Genomic DNA, 9,978 nt, shown 5'->3' on the forward strand with positions numbered 1-9,978 from the left:
ATTTCTGCAAGCCAGCACCAGTGCTAGAGAAGCTTGTTTGAGCAGTTTTCGACTCCATCAGTGCTAGAGGATCTGGCATACTTTTGGAGTTTCTCCGGAATCCGCTGCGAAAGGGGAAACACGAAGAGATCACCCGTTTCCTTCATCGCCGTTTATTTCAACAACCGTAAGTAAGAAAGCAGACCAACAACATTTACACTATTCCCTCCTAAACTTTTTTCTATCTACCTCGGGTTTTTATCTTGGACTTTCTTCTTTTCTGTATACCAAGTGAAGCGTACTACATTTAAATTCTATTTTAAGGGAAACTTAAGGGTATCTTTCTCTTTGTGTGCTAATTCCCCATATTATCACCATTGTATACTATAGTACTTATTCCCACGCAATCGGCCCTCACTAAGTGAGATTTATAACATCCTGTCTCCTCCGGACACTACCTGTCGTGACTAGTTACGGTCAACTCATCTGAAGGATTCACCTTTTACCCGATATTTCGACCTGCCTAGTGCCCGCAACAAAATTTTGGTGCCCGAACAGGGACTTGATTGTTAGAAAACGGGAAAATGGTTGAAACGCGTAGTGGAGAAAAAGGAGACACAAACGAAAAAATTCCCCAAACACCTTCTAATGTAAGTTAAAAAAAGAAAAAGTCACAAGAAAAGTGAAAAAAAACTGATAAACTCCCTGCAATGGAAGAAGAATGTGACGACGGACAATACTTTCCAACTTCTGATAATGAAAATGAAGAATTTAGTGGTAAATTGGCTGCCTCAACACCCGCGTCACACCTTATGTCAACCGCCGATAGTATCGACGATCAAACTTTAATGGAAGCATCGTGAGTTACCCCAGTCTCAAGCACCGGTACTATTTCCAAAAGTAAGGGCAAACAAGTAACTGTAGGGCTAGAATGGTTATTAACAGACAACCAATTCCTATCTCGAATCCGGGAACGAAAAGACATACTAACGGAACAACTGACGGCTATACAAAATTTTATTCAAAATGACTCATCTGCCGTCGCGATAGTTCATCGAGCCGGAATTTTACCAGATATCTATGCATTATTTAAGAAACATTTCCCTCAACAAACGAGTGGAACGGACTCGTACGCTCAGTTAATCGGGAATTTTGTCCCAGAACAATCCGGCGATCTAACCACGGATATTTGTTCTGAATACGAAGGACTAGAAACAATAATTGATAACAGTAGATAGGCTGTGCCGGTTCTGGACAAACTGCTGAGTCATTCCAGAACAGGCATGCGTTAGGGGGGGGGGGGGGGAGTCAGACTCCTGCGAGCCCAGGTGTATGACCCACTATCAAGATCATGATGTCATCCAATTCCTAGAATAAGAAGAACGTGCCGAAAGCACGTTCTCTTTCTGTTAAGGTCACCCTATTCCCAGAATGATTAAGTCAATTGTGGGAACAATGGGAACGTGCCTAATGTTATGTTGTCAGCGGAATGTTTGGTGTTGTGAGTGATTCTGCAGATTGCGAGTGCTTTGTCTACAGAATCTATGCAACACAAGCATTTTTATGAGTATTTATGCTGTGACGAACACGGTTCCAACAATTAATTCTGAAGTGCATAGAAAGACTTCCTGAATAATCATCATGGCTATCTTCGTTGACGTGCAGGGGTTCAAGGCAGAGGATAACGTGTTCATTTTTAAGGAGTTAGCTGGGATACGCTTGATGAATCCATTCGAGCAGTTCAATTTATTGTTCGAACCGCCATTCCCTTACAGCTGCTTGCCTTATAACTATCGGAAAATGAATTCCTGGTGCACGCGAAACCATCATGGCATCGAATGGAGTGATGGAGATATCCCTTATAACGAACTGAAGGAGTGGTTCAATAATCTTTTGGAGAAAAATATAACAAAAATTTATGTGAAGGGTTACGAGAAGAAAATATGGATCGGAGAATTAACGAAAAGAGCGATCATTGATCTGGAGAATATGGACTGCCCACCATTATATCTGCTCCAAACGCTCCCATCCATTCCACATCAGGAGCAATATCATAATAATAACTGCACAAAAGCCTATAATTGTTCACTCGAAAATGTACAGCGATTTAGACTCTGGCTTAAAGAAAATAAGTTGTAATTCCATTAATAAAATAGTCAAGTTTTAATATTATATGAGTTTTATTGATTTAAAAAATTCTTACGATTCTAATGTTACATAGAGTTATGTCACCTTCCTCACCATATTACTTAGCGGTTGATATTCAATGATACGGTCATGCAATATCAAACAATATGCAGCTGTAGCATCAGGGAATGCTATATTTGAATTCCGAACGAATATCTACAGGTCCAGACTTTAAAAATTCATTCTGACTCGAGCAATCAATTACAATGAGAGGGGCTGTTTGTATGAATTTTGATCGTGATAATAATGGTTCAGGCTCTTTGCCGTAATAAGAGGTCTGAAAATTCACATACATATCATATAAGATTGCGAACTGATTTTGCCGTACTTCTACATTCAAGTAACCATATGGGTAACTATGAGAATTTAAGAACAATTTTCCATCTCGAATATTACAATGATCAAATTGACTCGCTTCCGAGAATGGCATATTCTTTCTCCCAGTTTGGAAGCCTATAATTACATAACGAGGTTTTTCTAGTTGTGTTGATGTCTTCACTGCCCTTACATGTTTAGTAGTATTTGGCAGGAGTGGATATTCATATAATTCCCATGTTCGAAAACTTATGGGAATAACAGGATCCTTGCTGATGAAGTTCAATTTTTTTAGCGCCTGCTGCTTGAACGTAAGGCACTAGCCACTCAATTTTGTTCACCGCAATATTGAATGCTTCAGCTTGCGCACCTTCAGCCGGTGCAGTTTGTACTATTGCATTCAAATTATTGCTTGAACGCACCAGAATAACTTCATGTTTTGCATTCGCAATGATATGATTGTAGTCTTCAGCGAAACCAAATCACATATTCAGCGGTATGGAAATGTCAAAATACCCATTCGCATCGATTATTACACTTTCATCATCTTTCAACCAACCAGCATTGTCCATTTGAGGAAGCTGATTGGAACTCTGCGATAGATAATTCTTCATCAAAGTGGTCAAGCCAACACCTTTAGAACGATCAATTTCAACGGCATTCAATTCATAGCGAATCTCTTCAAACAAATGACAGACACCACAACTAGTTAATCCTGTCTGAGTTACGTTGCCTCCAGCAGCAGCAGTGATTTTGCCGGAAATATGGAGGGAACTTTTACTCGGAAGGATGCATAAATCTTGATGTTGGACAGTGATGCGAATTTCATCCGAATTATTAAAAGTGTTGGATGCATAAGGTTGATGGGCATGTATTTCATAATGAGCTATGGAATTATCAAACATGATTGTATTATCTATTTTCAGAATATCCATCGCTATATGATGATAATTCCCGGCAGCAACAACAAAAACCGAGAAATTGACTCTTTATTTTATTTTTCGCTGAAGCTTCAATCCCAAAGTCTCGAGGAATTGTTGATTTTGTTTCGTTAATGCTTTCTTCTTCTTCACCGTTCAGAACTCCTTTCTCTGAATCACTGGAGATGTTATTCGATGATCTGCTGGATGATGACTGACCGCCGCCAAACATTTTAATCCCTTTTTATAACTCTTTCCAATTTTGGTGTTATAAATGACACCCATGATATAATGTATATTACAATTATTTAATGTGCAACCTAATGGTTATAGTTTCATCTCGAAAATTAACCAATTTACCCTCCTGATCTACTATCTTCAGCTCCAGGTGATCTATTGCTCTGACGGCAATAGGTAGGTAAATGACGCTTGAGGCCTTTTCAATGATCTTATATCTCCGTGGAACCGTAGGGAAGAACTCATGAATCGTGTGTAGCTTCCGCTTATTGATGTAAGAGTCTGTGGTTATATTACACTCAAGACGTAAAGAATTTAGCAACCCTTCACCCAAAGCAATCGCTTCCATAGTTTGGTTATGACGTTTATCTTCAGCCAGTTGTTGACGCGCGCTTTTTGCGTCATTAACAGCTTTCGCCATCCCTGCTGTACCGCCTGCGAGTGCTTCTGTAGCGTTTAAGCCTGCAAAGAGCGGTATGAGAAATGGTAGAACACCTCCCACTTTCTCAGACATAGGTATGATACGAGACAATTGGATTTTCTTTCTTCCCCCATGTATTTTGACTGCTGTACGAGTACCTTTCAATGCTGCCTTTATAGGATCATCCATTCCTAACTTCATTGATGCTTTCGCAGAATTAACAATTTTCCAAAAGCTGACTTTCGACTTTCGAGATTTTAATTTTCCTCCTCCTCCTCCTCCTCGAACACATCCCATTCCGAGCTTTCACTTAGGTTTCATAGCTGTTGCTACTCCTAGAGCTACCGTTCTCTCTCGTATTCCAGTGTCCCCAGCAATAACTCGCCGCCAAGCCTTTTGCTGCAGTGCTTTGTCAGTTGGAAAGAAGACAATCATGGTTTCATCGTCATTGATAAGGATGGAAACGTAAATGATGGTCGATATAGGAAAGGATTCGATCGCTTTATCACTATAAATAGCTCTAAACTGTCATCATAAGTGTATTCAGTTTCCAACCTCCAATCAGTCAGGATGAAGAATACAGATGTTTCTAAAGAATTGAGTATTCTAACCGATATTGCGAAGGTTAGCAATACTATCAGGAGAAAATGCAAAGCGATAAAATCGCAACGCTGTGCAATGGATGAGCAGATGAATGAAGCACTGAAGCCTGTGATAGCTCCTCTGAAGGAAATGGTTGAAACATCAACCCTACCAACCGCACCTCTATATGCTTCTTCACCACTTCAGCAACAACACCAACAACATACACTTGAAAACAAAGGGCGGTTCTTGGGAAGGTCTTCATCATCATCATGATCATCATCATCATCATCACGAACAGCCTCTTTCAATGATGCGGCTGATGGTGCTGAAGAGGATAGTATTATAGTATGCGATGATTCTAGCGATAATACTGCAAACAATAGCGATGAAACTTACGTTTCATCAAGATTGTCACTACCATATACAGAAGAAGAAAGTTATTCACCAAATGTATTAGCAAATGAGTACATAAAAAAATTTAATAATGTACCAACTTTAGAGAACCTAAATACGCAATATGGGATGCGTTTTGATGCTAGAGCGAACAGTCTGATGATTGGAAATATGAAGGTAGAATTTGGGGAGAAGATAATCAACATTAATGGACATCCTTTTCAACCAACAGAAGGGCTTTTGGAATTATCGTTCATGGAGGTTCCTAATAGAGAAGTCATTTCGGAAGCTGATTTCAATGATTATGCTCACATCCTAGAATGAATGCATATCGATTGGGCTATCAATCTAATGGGGGAATCAATGGAACTGGTTATCAGAAATACATGCGGATTATTAAAAAGTTGATTGATCATGAACCCATAACAAGGAGTGGTTTACCACACAAAATGCTGCTAACACCTGCTAAAATTAATTATGTAGATTGGGATGATCAAAATGAATTGGTTGACCGCCTACGTTTGCTTCTGGCTTCACAGCAGGCCGGGAATGGAAATCATAATAATGAAATCATATCAATCATTGAAGAAATGCGTGAAGCTGGCATAGTTTATTAGATCATGTAAAGACGCCCTCGAGCACAATCGCATTATGAGCGTTGATCTGTTTGAACGTCAATTGCCAAGTCATAATCAAAGAAGAGGGATCAATCGCGGTCTTCCCGAATTGGGATTCACATTGACTATTGATGGTCAATATGATATGAACTCGAAAAGATTATGTAATGTTGGGCATGCAGTAGCAGAAAATGATGTCATATCAAAGAAAATATATGATTCAGCAATGGAGGAGCTCCGACACCTTCTGAATGATAAGCTGCTAGCATTGAATGAAAAACTGAATAAACTATCTGACGCAATCGATTTTCTGTAATCTGCAGGTGATCGAATGAATGCGAATGACCAATCCCCTTAGTACTATATAATCACCCCTCTAAAGAATATTATTCATATTAAGCGATAATGCAAGGAGAGAAAGTTCAACCGGTTGGAGAGCTGCATTGACCCGCAAGACGAAATTATGCACGTCGGAAGGTTCACGTTCGCAGCATTGATGAAACATGGCAAGCTGATCTTGTGGATATGAAGGCTTACGCCAGCAGTAACCGCAATCATCAATATATTTTAACGATTATACATATATTTTCAAAATGTGCATGGGCTCTACCAGTTAAGACAAAAAATGCTTTGGATGTTACTAAAGCCATGAATAGTGTTTTAACGCTAGGACGCATACCGAAAAAACTGCAAGCTGACCATGGTAAGGAATGTTATAATCAACATTTCAAGAAACTTATGCAACAGAATGATATCCACCTGTATTCTACGCTCTGTAATTTGAAAGCATCTATATGTGAGTGGTTCAATCGAACGCTCAAAGAAAAAATGTGGAAGCAGTTCTCATTACAAGGCTCGCATAAGTGGTTGCAAGTGCTAAAAAAGGTGGTTTCATCATACCATAATACAAAATATAAAACGATAAAGATGGAACCTTCTAATATTTCTAAAGCTATTGGACATGAAATCCTTCTAAAGTCTTTCAGAGATTTTAAAAGCTATAATGGGCCAGAGAAATTCACCTTCACGATCGAGTACGGATTAGCAACCGTAAACATTTTTTCGATAAAGGTTATACTCCAAACTGGACAACTGAAGTATTCACCATTAGACGTGTGTTTCTCTGTGTAGTGGCAGACATTTCATAACCTCATGGAAGAGTATCGGTGGTGTTAGGGAGAAGTATTCTTTTATCATGGCAGCAATTTAGGGCTATCTTAGTTTGTTGAATAGAATGTTTTTTACTGCGAATCAAATACTGACGTCGACTCAAACTTTGATACTTGAACAAGCAATTCTTGTAATCATCAATGGTGATCGCATTCAGTGCGGATTTCTTGATGCCTTTTACTTTTTTTTTGATCAGCATGATCATCAAAGATTTTGAAACTATACAATTTCGCTCTTAAACCGACAAATGCCTCCATAATTCGACCATTACACTCATCTTTCATCAGATCCAATACCTTTTTATTTAGCAATTAAATTCCATAAACATTGTTCGGTGAATAATCTGATGGATCGAACTTTGCACTATCTCACCGGATATAATCATGAAAATTCGGACCCGCAAATTCATATATTAAACTGTCTGTATCAGTATATAATAATTTTGCTCTACTTTCAAAAGTTTTCAGTACGTATTTATAATGAAAATCATAAATGAATGTTTTTGATAGCTCAAGAATTGAGAATCCTGCATAGATGGGTTTATTGAAATATATTTTAATTTATCTCAATTCAATGATTACCATACCATCATGGAATATAAGACGGCTATGAAAATTAGGTTTTGCTATTAAAGCCATCGCATTATATCGACCAGCCCATTTGGTGACTAATTTCACATTTTTTCGTTTGCGAACATTCTCCATTGTTTTCCCTAAGACAGCATTGTTCATTAATTTGTACAAATTCTTCTGGAAGTCTCTTCCGTCGTAACGCTTGTGAGACACGCGCACATGCGTCGGCAACCGACGCTGACGGCATCTTGCGGATTCGGTTGGCGTCGCTACATGTGCGCGTGCCAATTGGGAACCGATTTCTCCTAGAAAAATAGGTTTATGGACTAAAACGGAAACACGTTGGTGAGAAGCGAACAAAAACCTCCATCATAGAAAAATTTTAACTAAACTCATCATCATCACCTCAAACCTAAACCGAATAAAATCAAAGTGATTTTAATAAACTCACAATCAACAAAACTAGTGCACTAGTGGTGAAAAACTCACGGCAAGGCGACCGTAACCTCTCACTATCAACACAAACCCAACCGGCACAAAATCCCACGATTTTTGTGTCTCCACATGGCCCAGAAGCCACTATTCCCAGGACGCAATTTTCTCAATTGCACCTGATAACGTTAACCAATAAAATAAGTGTTCAGTTTTTAAGTAGATTAAAGCCCGGAAGCGAGAACTTTAATTTCCTTTGGGTGTGTGCATGTGTGTGGGAGAAAGACATCAATCGCAGTCGGATAATCGGATTGTAATTGACAATAAATTCGGTTTTTTATGCCGAAAGGCTTTTTCCCAAAATATCAGTCTCATCATTCATTCTTACTCTAATTCATGACAAATCTCATACCACCAAGGGTATGGAAGTATTAGACAACTTTTCAAAGTCATTGGTAGCACACTTCCGTAACTCCGTATTCAAATCAATATAAGGTTTCAACCAAGGTTGTAGCTCAACTTTCAAAGTTCTATGGATTTTCTTCAGCCTCATACCTAGGTTTAAATATTGCTGCAAGTTACGATAATGAACTATATACTTTTCCTTCGGAAGTAAAGTAGTCATTAATTTTGGATGATTGCTGCCGGATGGTAAATAATGTTCAGGGTACAGTAGGAGATCCTTATGTAGATGATGGAGCTCCTTTGGATATTCTAAATCAACTTCGAAGATATATCCAATCTTAGAATCTGCAGGTATGGTATGTATGTCCATAATTTCATGAGTCCATTCGAATGCTGCATAGGGTAAAGGCATGCTCATTGCAGTACCATACAACTTATTCACATCAAAATACATGAAATATGTTTCCTCCTTGTTTGGATCAAATTGAGAACCCATATATCGATTATTTGCTGTTGCATAGCGATTCGAGCACTGCGCAACTCCTCCCCGAATACCCCTCTCAATCAAAAAGATCATTTCAAGATCAATTAGGAGTTCTAGCTCAATTTTGGGGTATTTGAGCATGGCGTCGAAAGCAAGACCTGGAGCGGTAACATAATGCAGTGGATCTAAGTTATATACCATCGAGCAGGTGTTCCAAAAATTCTGAAACACATCAGCTAGCAGTAAAACATCGGTTTGAAGATGAAGATCTGAATATTCTCCTAAGGTTTGAAGATTGAAAGTCCGCCAAACATTTTCTCCATGCTTGTAATCGTCATCCGAAACTCCTTGATCATTCAATTGAGAGTAAAACTTGTCTTTTTTGGGCAACTGATCTTCATCCAGTTTCATCCAATTATTGATGTACTCATATGGAAAAACTCCTTTACGTATCATTAGTCTGAATTTTACTTCATTAAGCTTGCAAATTTTTTTTGTTATTTGTTTCTTATCATCACTCAAATATGATGATAATTTGTCTAGACTGCTAGCCATAAATCTGAATGAGTCAATGAATCTTAATTTTATATTGATCCCATCAAAATTCTTTGGTGAAAGAAATATAACGCTCCTTATTAATTGGCAAGAGACTTATTGAACCCTCGAAAAGTGTTGCTAATTTCTCAATGATAAAATGAGCATCATAACCCGATAAGTTATGAAAAACAACCGGTATAATATGAGCAGCGCCTCGACATTTGCCTGTAAAATGACTATGATCCCGATGTTTAATATCGACTGCATTGAACGGTTTCTCGCAAACGTGGCAGTTTTTGGCTGATGTGAAGTCAAGTATTTGTGCGAGGGTGAGAGGTTCCATTGGAACAATATCATTAATGCGTTGCTCCACCATTTGAGCTAAATCTTTTGTGATGTCCAGATTATTTTCAATAATTCAATTAAAAAATAAATAAATTAAATATCAAATATAAGAGCCGAGCCAATGAAAAACCGCCACGGAAGTTGAGAAACTCACAATTTACCGCCAATGACCTCAGGGGGATGTGCAATGCTGCATTCCACAGAGGCCATTGCAACCAAAATTTAGCAACTCACAATTTTTCCTAGCAAGTAAAGCCAGGTTAATAAACTCAAAATCAAAGAGGTGGCAATCACACCACCTCTCCCACTCCAATGAATTTCCCAATCCTCGTAAAAATAAATAGAGGAGCCTCCCGAAAAACACCAGTCTGAAAAAGCC

Source organism: Fopius arisanus, unplaced genomic scaffold, assembly GCF_000806365.1.
Source record: "Fopius arisanus strain USDA-PBARC FA_bdor unplaced genomic scaffold, ASM80636v1 scaffold00212, whole genome shotgun sequence".
Lineage (NCBI taxonomy): Eukaryota > Metazoa > Arthropoda > Insecta > Hymenoptera > Braconidae > Fopius > Fopius arisanus.